Consider the following 21,525-nt stretch of genomic DNA (forward strand, 5'->3'; position numbering starts at 1 on the left):
CGGACAATTTACATTCGATGTTTATTATCTATGCATAGTCATTTCACCCCCACCCACACATACAAATTACCTCAACTAACCTGTACCCCTGCACACTGACTCGGTACTGGTGCTTCCTGTATATAGCCTCATTATTGTTATTCTTGCTGTGTTACTTTTTATTACTACTTTTTATTTTAGTCTACTTGGTAAATATGTTCTTAACTCTTCTTGAACTGCACTGTTGGTTAAGGGCTTGTAAGTAAGCATTTCACATTTAAAGTCTACACTTGTTGTATTTGGAGCATGTGACAAATAAAGTTTGATTTGATTTGATTAGATCCTATAGCCTCTTACAGGAGGTTGGTGTGCACTCAACATGGTAATTGCCAGGCTAACCTAACCATCAGTGTCCCCAAGACAAGAAGCAGGACAAAAGGTTGGTAGGGCTGTCATTAGGTGGGAACCGCCAAACCAAACAACCCCTGAAACAGCCTCATTGGATCCCTTGGAGCCTTTTGAGGTGTTCTGTGGGGAGTTGGGTGTTTGGGTTGGAAGGTTTTGCACTTTGTGTGGTGTAACCGAGGTGATAGAGTGGCCCTCCCTGCCCCCACAGCCTAAATGTTTCCTCTTGGTGTGACAGGGCAGCTCAGAGACAAACAGGTGAGAGAAGTTGACACAACAGCGCCCATGGTCACAAGAGGAAATTGATCAGCTGATCGTTCAAAGGATTAGATAGATCAGTTAGAGTCATTTTACTGTCAATGGAAAATGTGACACATTAAATCAAATCAAATTGTATTGGTTGTATAAACATATTTAGAAGATGTTATTGCGGGTGTATCGAAATGCTTGTGTTCCTTGCACAAGCATTTTGATTTCAAGGTTTTACTGCTAACCTACAAAGCATTACATGGGCTTGCTCCTACCTATCTTTCCGATTTGGTCCTGCCGTACATACCTACACGTACGCTACGGTCACAAGACGCAGGCCTCCTAATTGTCCCTAGAATTTCTAAGCAAACGGCTGGAGGTAGGGCTTTCTCCTATAGAGCTCCATTTTTATGGAATGGTCTGCCTACCCATGTGAGAGACGCAGACTCAGTCTCAACCTTTAAGTCTTTACTGAAGACTTATCTCTTCAGTAGGTCCTATGATTAAGTATAGTCTGGCCCAGGAGTGTGAAGGTGAACGGAAAGGCTGGAGCAACGAATCGCCCTTGCTGTCTCTGCCTTGTCGGTTCCCCTCTTCCCACTGGGATTCTCTGCCTCTAACCCTTTTACAGGGGCTGAGTCACTGACTTACTGGTGTTCTTCCATGCCGTCCATGGGAGGGGTGCGTCACTTGAGTAGGTTGAGCCACTGACGTGGTCTTCCTGTCTGGGTTGGCGCCCCCCCCTTGGGTTGTGCCGTGGCGGACATCTTTGTGGGCTATACTCGGCCTTGTCTTCGGACGGTAAGTTGGTGGTTGTAGATATCCCTCTAGTGGTGTGGGGGCTGTGCTTTGGCAAAGTGGGTGGGGTTATATCCTGCCTGTTTTGGCCCTGTCCGGGGGTATCATCGGATGGGGCCACAGTGTCTTCTGATCCCTCCTGTCTCAGCCTCCAGTATTTATGCTGCAGTAGTTTATGTGTCGGGGGGGCTAGGGTCAGTCTGTTACATCTGGAGTATTCTCTTGTCTTATCCGGTGTCCTGTGTGAATGTAAATATGCTCTCTCTAATTCTCTCTTTCTCTCTTTCTTTCTTTCTCTCGGAGGACCTGAGCCCTAGGACCATGCCTCAGGACTACCTGGCATGATGACTCCTTGCTGTCCCCAGTCCACCTGGCCATGCTGCTGCTCCAGTTTCAACTGTTCTGCCTGCGGCTACGGAACCCTGACCTGTTCACCGGACGTGCTTGTTGCACCCTCGACAATTACTATGATTATTATTATTTGACCATGCTGGTCATTTACGAACATTTTAACATCTTGACCATGTTCTGTTATAATATCCACCCGGCACAGCCAGAAGAGGACTGGCCACCCCTCATAGCCTGGTTCCTCTCTAGGTTTCTTCCTAGGTTTTTGGCCTTTCTCAGGAGTTTTTCCTAGGGAGTTTTTCCCAGCCACCGTGCTTCTTTCACATGCATTGCTTGCTGTTTGGGGTTTTAGGCTGGGTTTCTGTACAGCACTTTGAGATTTCAGCTGATGTACGAAGGGCTATATAAATAAATTTGATTTGATTTGATTTGTTCACACTTCACTACATTGCTATATAATCCAGTGGAGTGCCATGAGTCAACACTGGAACCAATTACATGTACAGTAAATCATACAGGTAAATGCATTTGATTTCAATCACTTTTTAAAAGCAACCTTTTTGATTTGAACAAAACCTTTGTTAATTGTAGAAATGCTCAGAAAGCTACTTTTTGGACCTGCATGCCAAAACATTCAAGGGATACAGGTGCTCAAAGTTGACCCATATTGCATACCCCACTATACAATAATATTTTGGGGGTTTTGTTTATTGGTCATGTATACAGTTATGCAGATGTTATCACAGGTACAGCGAAATGCTTATGTTTCTAGCTCCAACGGTGCAGCAATATCTAGCAATACAACAAAAATATACACATTATCTAAAATTTAAAAAATAGCAAGAAATTAAGACATGAGACATCCATATCTTCATCACTGGAAAATATAAAGGGTTGAGATTGATATCATTTAAAAGCTTACAAACAGGGTTGTCAAACTATTTGATAATTTATGGGGATCATTTTTTTTTTGTTTTACCTTTTATCGTCAATTATCTAAAAACTCCAATTTGTTTCATATTCGAATATGCTATAGCATAGATTCTATTTTACGTCATCTAAGGTTTTAGTATTGTGCCCACCGTCGGAATACAGGGTGGGTGTCATGTTGTGGCTGACAAATGTTCTAAAATGGGAATTACATTTAAATAAGCTAGAAGTGTTATTAAAAATCTTATTGAAACTTTCAGTGAAAGTTTTAGGGGAGTTAATAAAAAACCTCCAAATAACCTACATTTTCTGTTCTCAGAACGTCAATAAAACCTCCCAGGAGAGCTTTCAGGGAACCATAGTAAAACGTTTTGTTGTGTTGGTTTTAGGAAAAGACGCATTCATCTTAGTAACAAGTAATGAGAGAGAGAGAAAGACTTGAAGCTTTTATAATGGAGAAATTCAAATTATAAAAAATACAAACATTTATTTTATCTTTTATAAAAAGAAAGCATGGATTATTGAGTCATTATTAGTTTTACACTTAAGACAAGACTGTAATTGTGCTGTAGACTTTGGGAATTTTGTCTCTTGTATAATAAATTCTATACATTAGTTTACAGTATACTGGATTAAGTGTACATTTTCGTTCTTTTAAGTCTTGGTTCCAACAGTTTATTTTTTCTAAGAGATTCCAGTTGGATATGTTCTATGCAAGGTTTTGTATATCTTCCCTATCATATGAACAACTTTTTCTGACTCAAATAATATTCCCTCAATATTGCTCTGATGTCCAAAAAATTTCATGTTGAAATGTTGTTATACAGTTGAAGTCGGAAGTTTACATACACCTTAGCTAAATACATTTAAACTCAGTTTTTCACAATTCCTGACGTTTAATCCAAGTAAAAATTCCCTGTCTTAGGTCAGTTAGGATCAGCACTTTATTTTAAGAATGTGAAATGTCAGAATAATAGTAGAGAGAATGATTTATTTGAGCTTTTATTTCTTTCATCACATTCCCAGTGGGTCAGAAGTTTACATACACTCAATTAGTATTTGGTAGCATTAAATTGTTTAACTTGGGTCAACCGTTTCGTGGTAGCCTTCCACAAGCTTCCCACAATAAGTTGGGTGAATTTTGTCCCATTCCTCCTGACAGAGCTGGTGTAACTGAGTCAGGTTTGTAGGCCTCCTTGCTCGCACACGCTTTTTGAGTTCTGCCCACAAATGTTCCATAGGATTGAGGTCAGGACTTTGTGATGGTCACTCCAATACTTTTACTTTGTTGTCCTTAAGCCATTTTGCCACAACTTTGGATGTATGCTTGGGGTCATTGTCCATTTGGGAGACCCATACCAGGCCAACATAGAAATACAACAACTAGAGTACCCACCCTAGTCACACCCTGACCTAACCTAAATAGAGAATAAAAAGGCTCTCTAATGTCAGGGCGTGACACCCCCACAACATGATGCTGCCACCCTGTCACGTCCTGGCCAGTATATAAGGTTAATTGTTTTGTAGTTTGGTCAGGGCGTGACAGAGGGTATTTGTTTTATGTGGTTCAGGGTGGTGTGTTTGGTTAAAGGGTGTTTGATTTAGTATTTCTGGGGTTTTGGTTTATAGTCTGTTTATGTATTTCTATGTCTAATCTGGTGAGTGTGTTTCTATGTTGGTTAATTGGGGTTGGGACTCTCAGTTGAAGGCAGGTGTTGTCTATCTGCCTTTGATTGAGAGTCCCATATATAAGGGTGTGTTTGTGTTTGTGATTTGTGGGTGATTGTTCTGTGTTCAGCCCTAGGCTTTGCCAGACTGTTTGTTGGTTGTTCGTTCATTCTCGTGGTTTGTTATTTTGTATTCATTTTGGAAAGTTAATAAATCTCAAAATGAGCATACACGTACCTGCTGCATTTTGGTCCTCATTCACCGACGACAACCGTGACAGAATCACCCACCACTCAAGGACCAAGCAGCAGAGGAAGGAGCAGACGGCGTTCGAGTTGGACTGGCGGGAGAAGTGGACTTGGGAGGAAATTCTGGACGGGGCCGGACCTTGGCATCAGGCTGGGGAGTATCGCCGCCCGCAGTGGGAAATAGAGGCAGCCAAGGCGGAGAGGCGATGGTACGAGGCCAGAGACGCGCTGAGGGAGAAGCACGAGAGGCACCCCCAATAATTTTTTTTTGGGGGGCACACGGGTAGTTTGGCTAGGCGAAGGAAGAGCCGGAAGCCAGCTACCCGTGGTTATATGGAGGAGCGTATGAGGTGGGGAGCGCCATGTTTTGCTGAGAAGCGCACTATCTCACCCATACGCACGCACAGTCCGGTGCCAGTTATTCCAGCCCCTCGCAGGTGCCGTGCTAGAGCGGGCATCCAGCCTGGTAGGAGGATGCCTGCGCAGCGCATCTGGTCGCCGGTACGCCTCCGAGGACCAGGCTACCCAACTCCCGCTCTACGCACAGCTAGCATCAGGCCCCTGCACAGCCCAGTCTGCCTTGTTCGAGCACTCCGCTCGTACAGGGCTACTAGTTCCATCCAGCCAAGGCGGGTTGTGCAGGAGGTAAGATCTAGACCGGCTGTGCGCCTCCATAGCCCTGGGTTTCCAGCTCCTGTCTCTCGTGCGGACCCGGAAGTACGTCCACCCAGTCCGACTCGTCCTGTTCCCGCTCCCCGCACTAAACTGCAAGTGCGTAAACCCAGCCTCGCCAGTCAACAGTCGTCGGAGCTGCCCGCCAGTCAACAGTCGTCGGAGCTGCCCGCCAGTCAACAGTCGTCGGAGCTGCCCGCCAGTCAACAGTCGTCGGAGCTGCCCGCCAGTCAACAGTCGTCGGAGCTGCCCGCCAGTCAACAGTCGTCGGAGCTGCCCGCCAGTCAACAGTCGTCGGAGCTGCCCGTCAGTCAACAGTCGTCGGAGGTGCCCGTCAGTCAACAGTCGTCGGAGGTGCCCGTCAGTCAACAGTCGTCGGAGGTGCCCGTCAGTCAACAGTCGTCGGAGGTGCCCGTCAGTCAACAGTCGCCGGAGTGGTCAGACTGCGCTGAACTGCCGGAGTGGCCAGACTGCGCTGAACTGCCGGAGTGGCCAGACTGCGCTGAACTGCCGGAGTGGCCAGACTGCGCTGAACTGCCGGAGTGGCCAGACTGCGCTGAACTGCCGGAGTGGCCAGACTGCGCTGAACTGCCGGAGTGGCCAGACTGCGCTGAACTGCCGGAGTGGCCAGACTGCGCTGAACTGCCGGAGTGGCCAGACTGCGCTGAACTGCCGGAGTGGCCAGACTGCCCTGAACTGCCGGAGTGGCCAGACTGCCCTGAACTGCCGGAGTGGCCAGACTGCCCTGAACTGCCGGAGTGGCCAGACTGCCCAGACGGTCCCGAGTTGCCAGACTGCCCAGACGGTCCCGAGTTGCCAGACTGCCCAGACGGTCCCGAGTTGCCAGACTGCCCAGACGGTCCCGAGTTGCCAGACTGCCCAGACGGTCCCGAGTTGCCAGACTGCCCAGACTGTCCCGAGTTGCCAGACTGCCCAGACTGTCCCGAGTTGCCAGACTGTCCCGAGTTGCCAGACTGTCCCGAGTTGCCAGACTGTCCCGAGTTGCCAGACTGCCCAGACTGTCCCGAGTTGCCAGACTACCCAGACTGTCCCGAGCTGCCAGACTGCCCAGACAGCCTGGAACGGCCTGAGCCGGAGCCACCTCCAAAAATAGGTGGGTTGGGGAGGGGGGGTGTAGCACAGTGCCGTCGTTGACGGCAGCCACCCTCCCTTCCCTCCCTTTAGTAAGGGGGTATTTTTCTTTTGGGTATTGTTTGGGGGTATATATTTTTTTTTTAAGGTGCTTCCGGGTTAGCACCTTTAAGGGGGGGGTACTGTCACGTCCTGGCCAGTATATAAGGTTAATTGTTTTGTAGTTTGGTCAGGGCGTGACAGAGGGTATTTGTTTTATGTGGTTCAGGGTGGTGTGTTTGGTTAAAGGGTGTTTGATTTAGTATTTCCGGGGTTTTGGTTTATAGTCTGTTTATGTATTTCTATGTCTAATCTGGTGAGTGTGTTTCTATGTTGGTTAATTGGGGTTGGGACTCTCAGTTGAAGGCAGGTGTTGTCTATCTGCCTTTGATTGAGAGTCCCATATATAAGGGTGTGTTTGTGTTTGTGATTTGTGGGTGATTGTTCTGTGTTCAGCCCTAGGCTTTGCCAGACTGTTTGTTGGTTGTTCGTTCATTCTCGTGGTTTGTTATTTTGTATTCATTTTGGAAAGTTAATAAATCTCAAAATGAGCATACACGTACCTGCTGCATTTTGGTCCTCATTCACCGACGACAACCGTGACACACCCCCGTGCTTCTCGGTTGGGATGGTATTCTTCGGCTTGCAAGACTCTCCCGTTTTCCTCCAAACAAAACAATGGTCATTATTTTCAAACAGTTCTATTTTTGTTTGCAGTTGCAAACCATTGTCTGGCTTTTTTGTGGCGGTTTTGGAGCAGTGGCTTCTTCCTTGCTGAGCGGCCCTTCAGGTTATGTCGATATAGGACTCGATTTACTGTGGATATAGATACTTTTGTACATGTTTCCTCCAGCATCTTCACAAGGTCCTTTGCTGTTGTTCTGGGATTGATTTGCACTTTTCACACCAAAGGACGTTCGTCTCTAGGAGACAGAACGCGTCTCCTTCCTGAGCGGAATGACGGCAGCGTGGTCCCATGGTGTTTATACTTGGGTACTATTGTTTGTACAGATGAACGTGGTACCTTCAGGTGTTTGGAAATTGCTCGCAAGGATGAACCAGACTTGTGGAGGTCTACAATTTTTTTCTGAGGTCTTGGCTGAATTATTTTGATTTTCCCATGATATCAAGCAAAGAGGCACTGAGTTTGAAGGTAGGCCTTGAAATACAGCCACAGGTACACCTCCAATTGACTCAAATGATGTAAATTAGCCTATCAGAAGCTTCTAAAGCATGACATCATTTTCTGGAATTTTACATTTACATTTAAGTCATTTAGCAGACGCTCTTATCCAGAGCGACTTACAAATTGGTGCATTCACCTTATGATATCCAGTGGAACAACCACTTTACAATAGTGCATCTAAATCTTTTAAGGGGGGGGGGTTAGAAGGATTACTTTATCCTATCCTAGGTATTCCTTAAAGAGGTGGGGTTTCAGGTGTCTCCGGAAGGTGGTGATTGACTCCGCTGTCCTGGTGTCGTGAGGGGGCTTGTTCCACCATTGGGGGGCCAGAGCAGCGAACAGTTTTGACTGGGTTGAGCGGGAACTGTGCTTCCTCAGAGGTAGGGAGGCGAGCAGGCCAGAGGTGGATGAACGCAGTGCCCTTGTTTGGGTGTAGGGCCTGATCAGAGCCTGAAGGTACGGAGGTGCCGTTCCCCTCACAGCTCCGTAGGCAAGCACCATGGTCTTGTAGCGGATGCGAGCTTCAATTGGAAGCCAGTGGAGAGAGCGGAGGAGCGGGGTGACGTGAGAGAACTTGGGAAGGTTGAACACCAGACGGGCTGCGGCGTTCTGGATGAGTTGTAGGGGTTTAATGGCACAGGCAGGGAGCCCAGCCAACAGCGAGTTGCAGTAATCCAGATGGGAGATGACAAGTGCCTGGATTAGGACCTGCGCCGCTTCCTGTGTGAGGCAGGGTCGTACTCTGCGAATGTTGTAGAGCATGAACCTACAGGATCGGGTCACCGCCTTGATGTTAGTGGAGAACGACAAGCTGTTTAAAGGTACAGTCAACTTAGTGTATGTAAACTTCTGACCACTGGAATTTTGAAACAGTGAATTATAAGTGAAATAATCTGTCTGTAAACAATTGTTGGAAAAATGTTTTAATGACTCCAACCTAAGTGTAGGTAAACTTCTGACTTCAACTGTAGATTGCGTATATTGTGTATATTGTGTATATGCTTGTCTCCCATATGAATCTTCTCATTGTGCCAAAATGCGTTCAAATGACTTCTGTTTCTTTTTTTTCTGTATTTATTTATCTGTATATGTTATGTATGTATGTATGTATGTATATATGTATGTGTATATATAAAGTGTGTATGTCTGTATGTATATTATTTTTATATTATTATGCAGAGAACACCAGAAGAATAATGATAATTTAATTATCATACTGAATTGTTGTAATATTTTTTTATGTGTCAATTAATCCCATAAGGGATGGGTTTCCAATTGGCAATTTGACACAAAATAAAATGTCATTAATTTTCATTGATTCATTTCATTCATATGGTTTATATGTCTTTAATTTTCCAAGTGGATCAGTTTATCTCTGAATTCTGAAAAGCTATCCAAGGATTCTTCCATAACGTTGTGTTTTTAGGAAGTGATGTTGGTGTCACATCCTGACCAGTAAAGAGGTTATTTGTTATTGTAGTTTGGTCAGGACGTGGCAGGGGGTGTTTGTTTTATGTGTTTCGGTTTTTTTTGGTTAATGTTCTATGTTAGTCTATTTCTATGTCTGTGTCAAGTTATTCTATTTCTATGTTTAGTTTATTGGGTTGACCTTCAATTGGAGGCAGCTGTTCCTCGTTGCCTCTAATTGAAGGTCCTATTTAGTAGGGGTGTTTTTTCATGGGTTTTTGTGGGTAGTTGTTCCGTAAGTGTAGCTGTGTGCCTCACAGGACTGTTTTCTTGTCGTTGTTTTGTTTAAATGTTTGTTTTGGTTTTTCATCTTAATAAAGAAGATGAGCATACACATTCCCGCTACGCCTTTGTCCCATCTTTACAACGAACATGACAGTTGGTCCTTGAAGAATATGTTTCATTTTCTTCCAGATGTTATAATGTTCTTAACTATGAAGTGTTCATGTTCTTTGCTTTATCCTTTGAAAATAGACACGTAAAAAGATTCTGAGGATGAGCATGCGCATCTTCAATATGTACCCGTTGTCCCTCTTTAGTGCATTTAACTATACGTCGCAAGTAAAAGCCCTGGGTAGCGAGTTGATACAATTCCAAGTCTGGAAGATTAAAACCCCCCTCAAACTTAGGAAGATGTAAGATGTTCCTTTTTATTCTAATAATTTTATTTGTTATGACCGAGTGTACTTTTTTAAAGATTGTCTTTGGTGGGGTAATTGATATTACCAAAAATAAATCCAAAAACTTGGCCGCCATGACATTCTAAAGAGGTTTATTCTACCTGTTAGAGTTATGGGAAGATTATTCATTCGGTGTCCCGTCAACGGGACAGTTGTAAATCATGCAGCGCGTTATGTCAAGATTGCAGATTTTAGAGAAACAACAAATGTCGGTACATATAAGTGTCTTATATCGGCTGAAAGCTTAAATTCTTGTTAATATAACTGCACTGTCCAATTTACAGTAGCTATTACTGCAAAAAAATGCCATGCTTTTGTTTGAGGAGAGCTCCTAACAAAACACTTTTTTCACCGCCATTGGTTTGATAAATTCATCGCTGAAGGTGAAATGTGTACTTACATTCTGAAATCTTGCTCTGATTTATCATCCAAAGGGTCCCAGAGATAAAATCCCTTTTCATATCCTGAAATGGTCCATATAGCATGCACGATCGATTTTGTATTTCCACTCGTTCAATTTGCAAAGAAAATCTCACCCTAAATGTTGTTTCAACGAGCCAAATCACGTTCGTATGTATTCCTCAGAGATCATAGAAAGTAACAAGACTTCACTATATCATTAGGGGTGTAGTATATCCTATAAGACACCCTATTTGGTCAGAGAGTGACGCCTTCATGGCATGCCGATGACGCGGGCGGTCATCTCCTGAATGACTGTATCTTTGTCAAATAAGCACCAATCGGGTTCAAACAAAGATAGCTAGATAGCAAATGAGCTGGGCTTTACGGGAATATCTGGAAACCATGTATATGTCATAAAATGTAGCTACTAACCTTGTACGACAGCATTCCTTTTCATTTTGGAAAAAAATTATGAGGATATTCAGAGTTATGAAGTTATGAAAACTGGTTGTTTTGCAAATGTTGAACTTATAACATGGCTACTAATACTTGGAATGCTAAATCAAAGTCCAAGTATACAGATTTGGTGATATTCTTGCAGAAAAATGTAATATGAAAGCGAAAGGCTCCTTCATGAATTGCCCAAATGTACCTGGTGACTTCACACTAAAAGTCTTGTAGTTCACTCATACTTCAAGTTATCCATCTGAAACTTTGCACATACATTTCCACAAACTTCAAAGCGTTTCCTTTCAAATGGTACCAAGAATATGCATATCCTTGCTTCAGGGCCTGAGCTACAGGCAGTTAAATTTGGGTATGTAATTTAGGCGACAATTTTAAAAAAGGTGGCTATCCCTAAAAAGTTTTCATTAGATCTGCTTTCAAATGGTTGAGTAATGGAATAAAGTTATCTTCATATATTTCTTGTTTGTTGTCACTTATTAAGTATCCTAAGTATTTAAAAACATTTGTGATCATGAGTTCTTTTTTGTCTTTTTCCTATTGCCATTGTTTTTCCTATTGCAACGCCTGGGTTGTGGGTTCGATTCCCACTGGGGGCCAGTACGGAAAAGAACAACAACAACAAAAATGTATGAAATGTATGCATTCACTACTGTAAGTCGCTCTGGATAAGAGCGTCTGCTAAATGACTAAAATGTAAATGTAAATTATTTTTTTTCCCATGTTAATATTATATCCTGAGATTTTTGATTATTCAAAAAATATTTTTTTGCAAAGGGGGAATAATAGAGTTTTCAATATTCGTCAGCTATATCAGGAGATCATTTGCAAATAAGTTTAGTTAATATTTATGTTTACCATAACTGATACCTGTTACGTTTGGGATCTGTCTAATTCTTTCTGCAAGCGGTTCAATTGCCAGTGCAAACAGGAGGGGGAGAGAGGAAATCCCTGTCTTGTGCCCCAATTCCTTCAGATAACGTATTGTGTGTGTATATTTGTGCTTTAGGACATTTATATACATTTTTTATAACATTTATTATTTCAGCTGGACAGTTGAAAGCTTCCAAAGTGTTTTTATAGAAAAGGCCATTTAAGATGGTCGAAAGCCTTTTTGGCATCAACAGCCATTATCGTTAAATCTCTCTGTATTTGTTTCATATTGTATTATATTAACCTGAAACATGTTCTTGTATTTCTTTGTAAGTGTCTGTTTTTAATAAACTCTGTTTGATTGATATCTATCAAGTCTGGTAAGACTTTTCTCATTCTGTTGCTTATAAGCTTTGTTATTATTTTATTGTCACAATTTCTTAAACCTATGGGGGTCTATAATCAGCAGGGACTCTCCAGATTTTCCTGGTTTTAATATAACTGAAATAACTGTTTGATACATGGAACTAGGAAGTACTGAATTTAGTGACATGCGTGTCGTGATTGGTTTAAATAGGGGGGCTACTTTGTCCCAAAAGGTTGAATAAAATTCTATTGGAAAGCCATCCATTCCTGGTACTTTTCTCCATGTGAATGTTTTAACAGTATCTAATATTTATTTTTGGGTGATCTATGTTTTTCGTGATTATTTTCTGTCTGCTGATAATGATAGAATCCGTCCAACTGTTGTTTATTCTGATTTATATACATTTTTATTTAAGTTTTTAAAATGGTTATTAATCGCATTGTTGTTTCTAATTATTGCTTTTGTATCTTTTCTTTTAAAATTATTACTGGTTCAGTATGTATTTGTTTTGTGAGAGTTGCGAGATTTTTACCAAATTTATTTGCCATTGAGTAGTATGTTTTATATGAGTTTAACCTGTAGTTGTAGCCTCTCTTCAATCACAAAATATCGTATTCTTGCTTAAGTTCCAAAATGTTATTTTTTATGGTCTTTTTCAAAGATAGTGATTTATTTTTATTTTTATTAAACATTTTCATCCCCCTAATGTACACCTTAAAAAAATCCCAAATTATATCGGGGGTCGGCTTTTCTCTGTCCTCTATGTCTACATTTGTAATGCTAAAGGTTTTAATTTTTTGGTTGACATATTTAATACATTTTGGGTGCAGAAGATATGCTCCATTCATTCTCCGAACTCTGTCACTAAGTGTATTTTATATTGGTGTAATTAAGAAAGAAACCGGAGAATGATCCGATATCACTATATCATGAATTTTTGAATCCAGTAAAATGTTGAGTGCATGTCACGACTCCCACCGAAGGTGGCGCCCCCTCCTGCTCGGGTGGCGCTCGGCGGTCGTTGTCACCGGCCTACTAGCTGCCACTGATTCCTTTTTGTTTCCCCCTTTCTGTTATTGTTTGCACCTGTCCTTAGTTGGGTTGATTAGCAGGGCTATATTAGCTACTTGGCCCGCCTGCTCTTTGTGCGGGATTGTTTATCTGTTAGTTGCTTTGTTACGCGCTGTGTTGTATTTAGCGCTAATGCGTGGGTTGTCGCTCACTGTGTTTTGTCCCCTGTGTTTGGGGCACTTTGATTTTTGTGTGCGCTGAGTTCGCTATTTGGGGTGGCAGGTGTTTTGCTGTGTCGCACATTAAAAAGCCATCCCCCGTATCGCTGCTTCCTGCGTCTGATTCCTCCTCCACTAAGCCTAAGCATTACAGAATCCCGAACCACCTATGGAGTCAGCAGGAGCAGCTCGATGGAGGTAACGCGTGCTCCATCATACATCAGTCCTCCACCGAATCGGATCCGCGATGGATCAAATGATGGAGAGGATGGACCGATGGGAGAGGAGTGGTCTCCTCTCTCCACCTCCGGCTCCTCCGATGCAGCCACCTCCGCCTCCCACTGCATCTGGCTTTGGCGCGCTTCGTCTGGCGCTCCCAAGGGAGTATGATGGAGCGGCGGCTGGGTGCCAGGGATTTCTGCTCCAGCTCGAGCTGTACCTGGCCACCGTCAGACCTGCTTCCTCGGGAGAGGAGAGCGTGAGTGCCCTCGTTTCCTGCCTGACGGGCCGAGCTCTGGAGTGGGCCAATGCAGTCTGGAATGGTCCGGACTCGGCGAGGGACCACTATCCAGAGTTCACCCGCCACTTTCGGGCCGTGTTCGACCACCCTCCGGAAGGAAGAGCAGCGGGTGAGCGGCTGTTCCACCTCAGGCAGGAGACAAGGAGCGCACAGGACTTCGCGTTGGAGTTCAGGACCTTGGCTGCTGGGGCGGGGTGGAACGACAGGGCCCTGATAGACCATTACCGGTGTAGTCTCCGGGCGGACGTCCGCGGGGAGCTAGCCTGTCGGGACACCGCTCTTTCTCTCGATGAGCTCATCGATATGTCTATCCGACTGGACAATCTGCTGGCTGCCAGCGGGCGTTCGGAAAGGGTCCTGTCCGTTCCACCTCGTTGCACCTCCGCCCCTACTCCTATGGAGTTAGGGGGGGCTGTGCCAAGGGGCACCGGAGGAGCTGGCTCCTCCTGCACCAGCTGTGGTTGGAGAGGACACACGGTGCTGGAGGAGTCGAGAGGGCAGGCAGAACACTTCTCGGTCACCCCAGGTGAGTCAGCACCAAACTCACCCAGAACCCCCTGTTGGTCACATGTTCTTATTAATTTTGTTTTCTGATTTTTCTCCCTCTTCCCAGCATAGGGCGCTAGTCGATTCAGGCGCAGCTGGGAACTTTATGGATCGCGGACTCGCCATTAAGCTGGGCATTCCGTGAGTGCCGATAGATTCCCCCTTCCCCGTGCACTCCCTAGATAGCCGGCCATGTGGGTCAGGGCTAGTCAGGGAGTCTACGGTTCCACTGGACATGGTAACGCAGGGGAATCATAAGGAACGGATTAGTTTCTTTCTTATCGATTCGCCTGCATTTCCAGTGGTGCTGGGGGTCCCCTGGCTGGCTGATCACAATCCCCGGATTTCGTGGAAACAGGGGGTTCTCCAGGGGTGGTCCGAGGAGTGTTCAGGGAGGTGTCTATGAGTTCCATAGGTGCCACGTCGGTGGAGAGTCCAGACCAGGTGTCCACCGTGCGCATTCCCCCTGAATACGCCGATTTGGCGATCGCTTTTTGTAAAAAGAGGGCGACCAAATTACCACCTCATCGACAGGGGGATTGTGCGATAGATCTCCAGGTTAACGCTGCGCTTCCCAGGAGTCACGTGTACCCCTTGTCACAGGAGGAGACGGTGGCTATGGAGACATATGTCACGGAATCTCTGGGACAGGGGTACATTCGGCCCTCCATCTCACCCGTCTCCTCGAGTTTCTTTTTTGTGAAGAAAAATGAGGGAAGTCTGCATCCGTGCATTGATTACAGAGGTCTAAATGCTATCACGGTGGGGTTTAGTTACCAGCTACCTCTCATCGCTACGGCAGTGGAATCATTTCACGGAGCTAAATTCTTCACAAAACTGGATCTCAGGAGCGCGTATAACCTGGTGCGTATTAAGGATGGAGACGAGTGGAAAACCGCATTTAGTACCACATCGGGCCATTATGAGTACCTCGTCATGCCGTATGGGTTAAAGAACGCTCCAGCCGTCTTTCAATCCTTTGTAGACGAGATTCTCAGGGACCTGCACGGGCAGGACGTGATTGTTTATATCGATGATATTCTGATATATTCCGCCACCCGCGCCGCGCATGTGTCCCTGGTACGCAAGGTGCTTGGGAGACTGCTGGAGCATGACCTATACGTCAAGGCTGAGAAGTGTGTGTTCTCCAAACGAGCCGTCTCCTTCCTGGGTTATCGCATTTCCACCACAGGAGTGGTGATGGAGTGTGACCGCGTTAAGGCCGTGCGTAATTGGCCAACTCCAACCACGGTGAAGGAGGTGCAGCGGTTCTTAGGGTTTGCCAATTACTACCGGAGATTTATCCGGGGTTTTGGCCAGGTAGCGGCTCCCATTACCTCACTGCTGAAGGGGGGGCCGGTGCGTTTACGGTGGTCGACTGAGGCGGACGGAGCCTTCAAGAGGTTGAAGGTGCTGTTCACCGAAGCACCCGTGTTGGCGCACCCGGACCCGTCTCTAGCATTCATAGTGGAGGTGGACGCATCCGAGGCTGGGGTGGGTGCCGTGCTATCACAGCGCTCGGGTACGCCACTGAAACTCCGCCCCTTCACTTTCTTTTCGAAGAAGCTCAGTTCGGCGGAGCGTAACTATGATGTGGGGGACAGGGAGTTGCTAGCAGTGGTAAAAGCCTTGAGGGTGTGGCGACACTGGCTTGAGGGGGCTAACCACCCCTTTCTCATCTGGACCGACCATCGGAATCTGGAGTATATCCGGGCAGCTAGGAGACTGAATCCGCGTCAGGCAAGGTGGGCCATGTTCTTCGTCCGGTTTAGGTTCACGATTTCCTATAGACCAGGCTCCCTGAACACGAGGGCCAACCCGCTGTCCCGTCTTTATGACACTGAGGACCGGCCCATCGATCCGACTCCCATCATTCCAGCGTCTAGGCTGGTGGCACCGGTGGTATGGGAGGTGGACTCGGACATCGAGCGGGCGTTAGTATTGGAACCTGCGCCTTCACAGTGTCCTGTGGGTCGCATGTACGTGCCGCTCGGTGTCCGTGATCAATTGATTCGGTGAGCGCACACTCTACCCTCTTCGGGTCATCCTGGTGTGGCGAGGACAGTGCGGAGTCTCAGGGGGAAGTACTGGTGGCCCACCTTGGCTAAGGACGTGAGGTTCTATGTCTCTTCCTGTTCAGTATGCGCCCAGAGTAAGGCTCCTAGGCATCTCCCGAGAGGGAAGTTACAGCCCCTCCCCGTTCCACAACGACCATGGTCGCACCTGTCTGTAGACTTCCTGACAGATCTCCTCCCGTCTCCGGGGAGCATTATGATCCTGGTGGTTGTGGATCGGTTTTCAAAGTCCTGCCGTCTCCTCCCGTTGCCCGGTCTCCCTACGGCCCTGCAGACTGCGGAGTCCCTATTTACCCACGTCTTCCGGCACTACAGGGTACCCGGAGGACATTGTCTCTGATCGAGGTTCCCAGTTCACATCCAGGATCTGGAAGGCATTTATGGAGCAGCTGGGGGTCTCGGTCAGTTTGACCTCTGGTTATCACCCCGAGAGTAATGGGCAAGCAGAGAGGGTGAAGCAGGAGGTGGGCAGGTTTCTGAGGTCGTATTGCCAGGACCAGCCCGGGGAGTGGGCGAGGTACATTCCTTGGGCGGAGTTAGCCTAGAACTCACTTCGTCACTCCTCTACTAACCTGTCACCCTTTCAGTGTGTTTTGGGTTACCAGCCGGTCCTGGCACCATGGCACCAGAGCCAGACCGAGGTCCTGCGGTGGAGGACTGGGTACAGACATTTTACATTTTACATTTTAGTCACTTAGCAGACGCTCTTATCCAGAGCGACTTACAGTAGTGAATGCATACATTTCATTTCATACATTTTTTTTCTGTGCTGGCCCCCCGTGGGAATCGAACCCACAACCCTGGCATTGCAAACACCATGCTCTACCAACTGAGCTACAGGGAAGGCCAAGGCTCTCCAAGCTCCAAGGAGACCTGGAGAGCCGTCCAGGAATCCCTGAAGGAAGCCAGTGGACGAAGAGGAGTGCTGACCGCCACCGCAGTGAGGCACTCGTGTTCGTACCGGGGGACAGGGTCTGGCTCTCGACCTGGAACCTGCCCCTCCGCTTGCCCTGCCGGAAGCTGGGGCCGCAGTGTGTGGGGCCCTTCAAAGTCCTGAGGAGGATAAACGAGGTGTGTTATCGGTTACAACTCCCTTCCTATTACCGTATTAACCCCTCGTTTCATGTGTCTCTCCTCAGGCCGGTGGTAGCTGGTCCCCTACAGGAAGGTGAGGTGCCGGAGGTCCCTCCGCCCTCATGATGGACATCGGGGGTCGCCGGCGTACAGCATACAGGCCATTCTGGACTCGAGATGCCGGGTGAGGGGCCTGCAGTACCTCGTGGACTGGGAGGGGTACGGTCCGGAGGAGAGGTGCTGGGTGCCAGTGGAGGACGTTTTGGACCCATCCATGTAGAAGGATTTCCATCGCCTCCGCCAGGATCGCCCTGCGCCTCGCCCTCCGGGTCGCCCTCGAGGCCGGTGTCGGTGTGCTGCAGGAGCCGCGCGTCGGGGGGGGGGGGGGGGGTACTGTCACGACTCCCACCGAAGGTGGCGCCCCCTACTGCTCGGGTGGCGCTCAGCGGTCGTCGTCACCCGCCTACTAGCTGCCACTGATTCCTTTTTGTTACCCCCTTTCTGTTATTGTTTGCACCTGCCCTTAGTTGGGTTGATTAGCGGGGGCTATATTAGCTAGTTGGCCCGCCTGCTCTTTGTGCGGGATTGTTTATCTGTTAGTTGCTTTGTTATGCGCTGTGTTGTATTTAGCGCTAGTGCGTGGGTTGTCGCTCACTGTGTTTTGTCCCCTGTGTTTGGGGGACTTAGATTTTTTTTTTTTTGCGCTGAGTTCGCTATTTGGGGTGGCAGGTGTTTTGCTGTGTCGCACATTAAAAAGCCATCACCCGTATCGCTGCTTCCTGCATCTGATTCCTCCTCCACTACGCCTAAGCATTACAGTGCATTATTTGGGAATAAACATTTAGTAAATTCTTGAAAAGTGTTCTTACTTTGACAAAAACTGAATAGTCTTTTGTAGTTGGGAATGATAATCTCCAGCTGTCCTTTAAATCAATTGTACATGACATTTTTCAGCCTCTTTGGAGGCTCCTTAAATGTGCCTTTTTTATTACTACGTATATTACATTTTTTTATTACACCCTGCTAAAATAATAGCTCCTGTCTGGATTTGAGCTAATAAAGCTTGAAGTCAATCTAAAAACAATCCTGGTGGGATTAAACAATGAAATCAATTACAGTACAATTCAACATTCGAAAATGGCCTTCTTGGTCCATGTGCTGAGGTAAATGGGAAAATAGTGTATTCTTATTTATCAGGATCTGCTGTTACTACAGTAGATGGCAACATAGGTCTCTCCAAACCAGTTACTCTTTAAATGTTCAATTTTAAATGTAGAATATAGTAAAAATAAAGAAAAACCCTTGAAAGGAGTAGGTGTGTCCAAACCTTTGACTGGTATTGTACATTGTACAAACACTACATGTCCGAAAGTATGTGGACACCTGCTCACCTGAGCTTTACACAACTCCAGCCATCACTTGGCACTGTGTATGGTGATATTAGGCTTGTGTGCGGCTGCTTGGCCATGGAAACCCATGCCATGAAGCTCCCGACGAAGAGTTCTTGTGCTGATGTTGCTTCAAGTGGCAGTTTGGAACTCGATAGTGAGTGTTGCAACCTCAGACAGACAATTTTTAAACATTATGCGCTTCAGCACTCGGCGGTCATGTTCTGTGAGGCAAACATTGGCAATAGAATGGCCTTACTGAAGCTCAGTGACTTTCAACGTGGCACCGGCATAGGATGCCACCTTTCCAACAAGTAAGTTCATCAAATTTCTACACTGGTAGAGCTGCCCAGGTCAACTGTAAGTGCTGTTAATGTGAAGTGGAAACGTCTAGGAGCAACAACAGCTCAACGAAGTTGTAGGCCACACAAGCTCACAGAACTGAATCGCTGAGTGCTGAAGCGCATAGTGTGTGAAATTAATCTGTCCTTGGTTGCAACACTCACTACTGCGTTCCAAACTGCCTCTGGAAGCAACGTCAGCACAAGAATTGTTCGTCGGGAGGTTTATGAAAGGGGTTTCCATGGCCGAGCAACCGCACACACTAAGACCACCATGTGTAATGCCAAGCGTCGTCTGGAGTGGTGTAACGCTTGCTGCCATTGGACTCTGGAGCAGTGGAAACACGTTCTCTGGAGTGATGAATCTTGATTCACCATCTGGCAGTCCGACGGTCAAATCTGGGTTTGGTGGATACCAGGAGAACCCTACCTGCCTGAATGTGTAGTGCCAAATGTGAAGTTTCTTGGAGGATGAATAATGGTCTGGGCTGTTTTTCATGGTTTGGGCTAGGCGCCTTAATTCCAGTGAAGGGAAATCTTAACGCTACAGCATACAATCACATTCTAAGCAATTCTGTGCTTTGTGGCAACAGTTTGGGGAATGACAATGCAACTGTGCATATTTATTTTTTATTTAACCAGCTAAGTCAGTTAAGAACAAATTCTTATTTATATTGATGGCCTACCCTGGCCGTCAAAAAACCCTCCCCTAACGACGCTGGGCCAATTGTGCGTTGCCCTATGAGACTACCGACTCTGTTGGTTGTGATACAGCCCAGGATCGAACCCGGGTCTGTAGTGACGCCTCTAACACTGCGACGCAGTGCGCCACTCAGGATCCCAAAGCACAACGCGAGGTCCATTCAGAAATGGTTTGTTGAGATCGGAGGCTGTTATAGCAGCAAAGGGGGGACCAACTCCATAATAATGCCCATGATTTTGGAATGAGATGTTCGACAAAAAGGTGTCCACATACCTTTGGTCATGTAGTGTATTTCTCAGCACCTCCAAGATGTATGATACCTACTAATGATCTAGTTACTTTTGACAGAAAGAAAGGTAAGGAGGTTGGTGGGCGTGATACGGATGGGGGGTGTAATCCGTGATTGTCTGGCAATCCAAAGGTTGCATGTTCGAGTCAGGTCTGGTGACAACTGTAGCATTTTAGCTAACCCTTCCCCTTATTCTAAACGTAACCCAATTCACCTAACCTGCTATGTAAATTCACCTACCCTTTGTCATTTTAGTTCTCCTAACGTTCTATGTAAATGATCCGCCAACGTAAATTCTCCCCATAATTCTCCTTTGTTGTTATGGTGCAGCAAACAACCTGGTCTCAGAGAAATATGTAGAATAATATATGTCCTCCAAGATGTTACCCAGCAGATCCGACACCTTAGGCTTGCTTACAGCTGTACTACTGGGTCGGAGAGGATGTTTGCTTAAAGTAAGACACCACAGAGCCGCCGTGAGATAAGGCACTGACAACATACCTCAATCCAGGGATGAGAAGTGCTGTCTCTGCCTGGCCAGTTTCCCCTCTTTCCACTGGGATGCTCTGCCTCTACCCCTATTATGGGGGCTGAGTCACTGGCTTACTGGTGTTCTTCCATGCCGTCCCTGGGAGGGGTGCGTCACTTGAGTGGGTTGAGTCACTGACGTGGTCTTCCTGTCTGGGTTGGTGCCCCCCCTTGGGCTGTGCCGTGGCGGAGATCTTTGTGGGCTATACTCGGCCTTGTCCCGGGATGGTATGTTGGTAGTTGGAGATATCCCTCCAGTGGTGTGGAGGCTGTGCTTTGGCAAAGTGGGTGGGGTTATATCCTACCTGTTTGGCCCTGTCCGGGGGTTTCATTGGATGGGGCCACAGTGTCTCCTGACCCCTCCTGTCTCAGCCTCCAGTATTTATGCTGCAGTAGTTTATGTGTCGGGGGGCTAGGGTCAGTCTGTCACATCTGGAGTATTTCTCTTGTCTTTTCCGGTGTCCTGTGTGAATTTAAATATGCTCTCCCTAATTCTCTCTTTCTCTTTCTTTCTTTCTCTCTCTCGGAGGACCTGAGCCCTAGGACCATGCCTCAGGACTACCTGGCTTGATGACTCCTTGCTGTCCCCAGTTCACCTGGCCGTGCTGCTGCTCCAGTTCCAACTGTTCTGCCTGCAGCTATGGAACCCTGACCTGTTCACCGGATGTGCTACCTGTCCCAGACCTGTTGTCCCAGACCTGCTCGAACCCTGACCTATTCACCGGACGTGCTACCTGTCCCAGACCTGCTGTTTTCAACTCTCTAGAGACAGCAGGAGCGGTAGAGATACTCTCAAAGATTGGCTATGAAAAAGCCAACTGACACTTACTCTTGTGTTACTGACTTGTTGCACCCTCGACAACTACTGTGATTATTATTATTTGACAATGCTGGTCATTTATGAACATTTGAACATCTAGGCCATGTGCTGTTATAAGCTCCACCCGGCACAGCCAGAAGAGGA

This window comes from Salmo trutta, chromosome 9 (assembly GCF_901001165.1).
Source record: "Salmo trutta chromosome 9, fSalTru1.1, whole genome shotgun sequence".
Lineage (NCBI taxonomy): Eukaryota > Metazoa > Chordata > Actinopteri > Salmoniformes > Salmonidae > Salmo > Salmo trutta.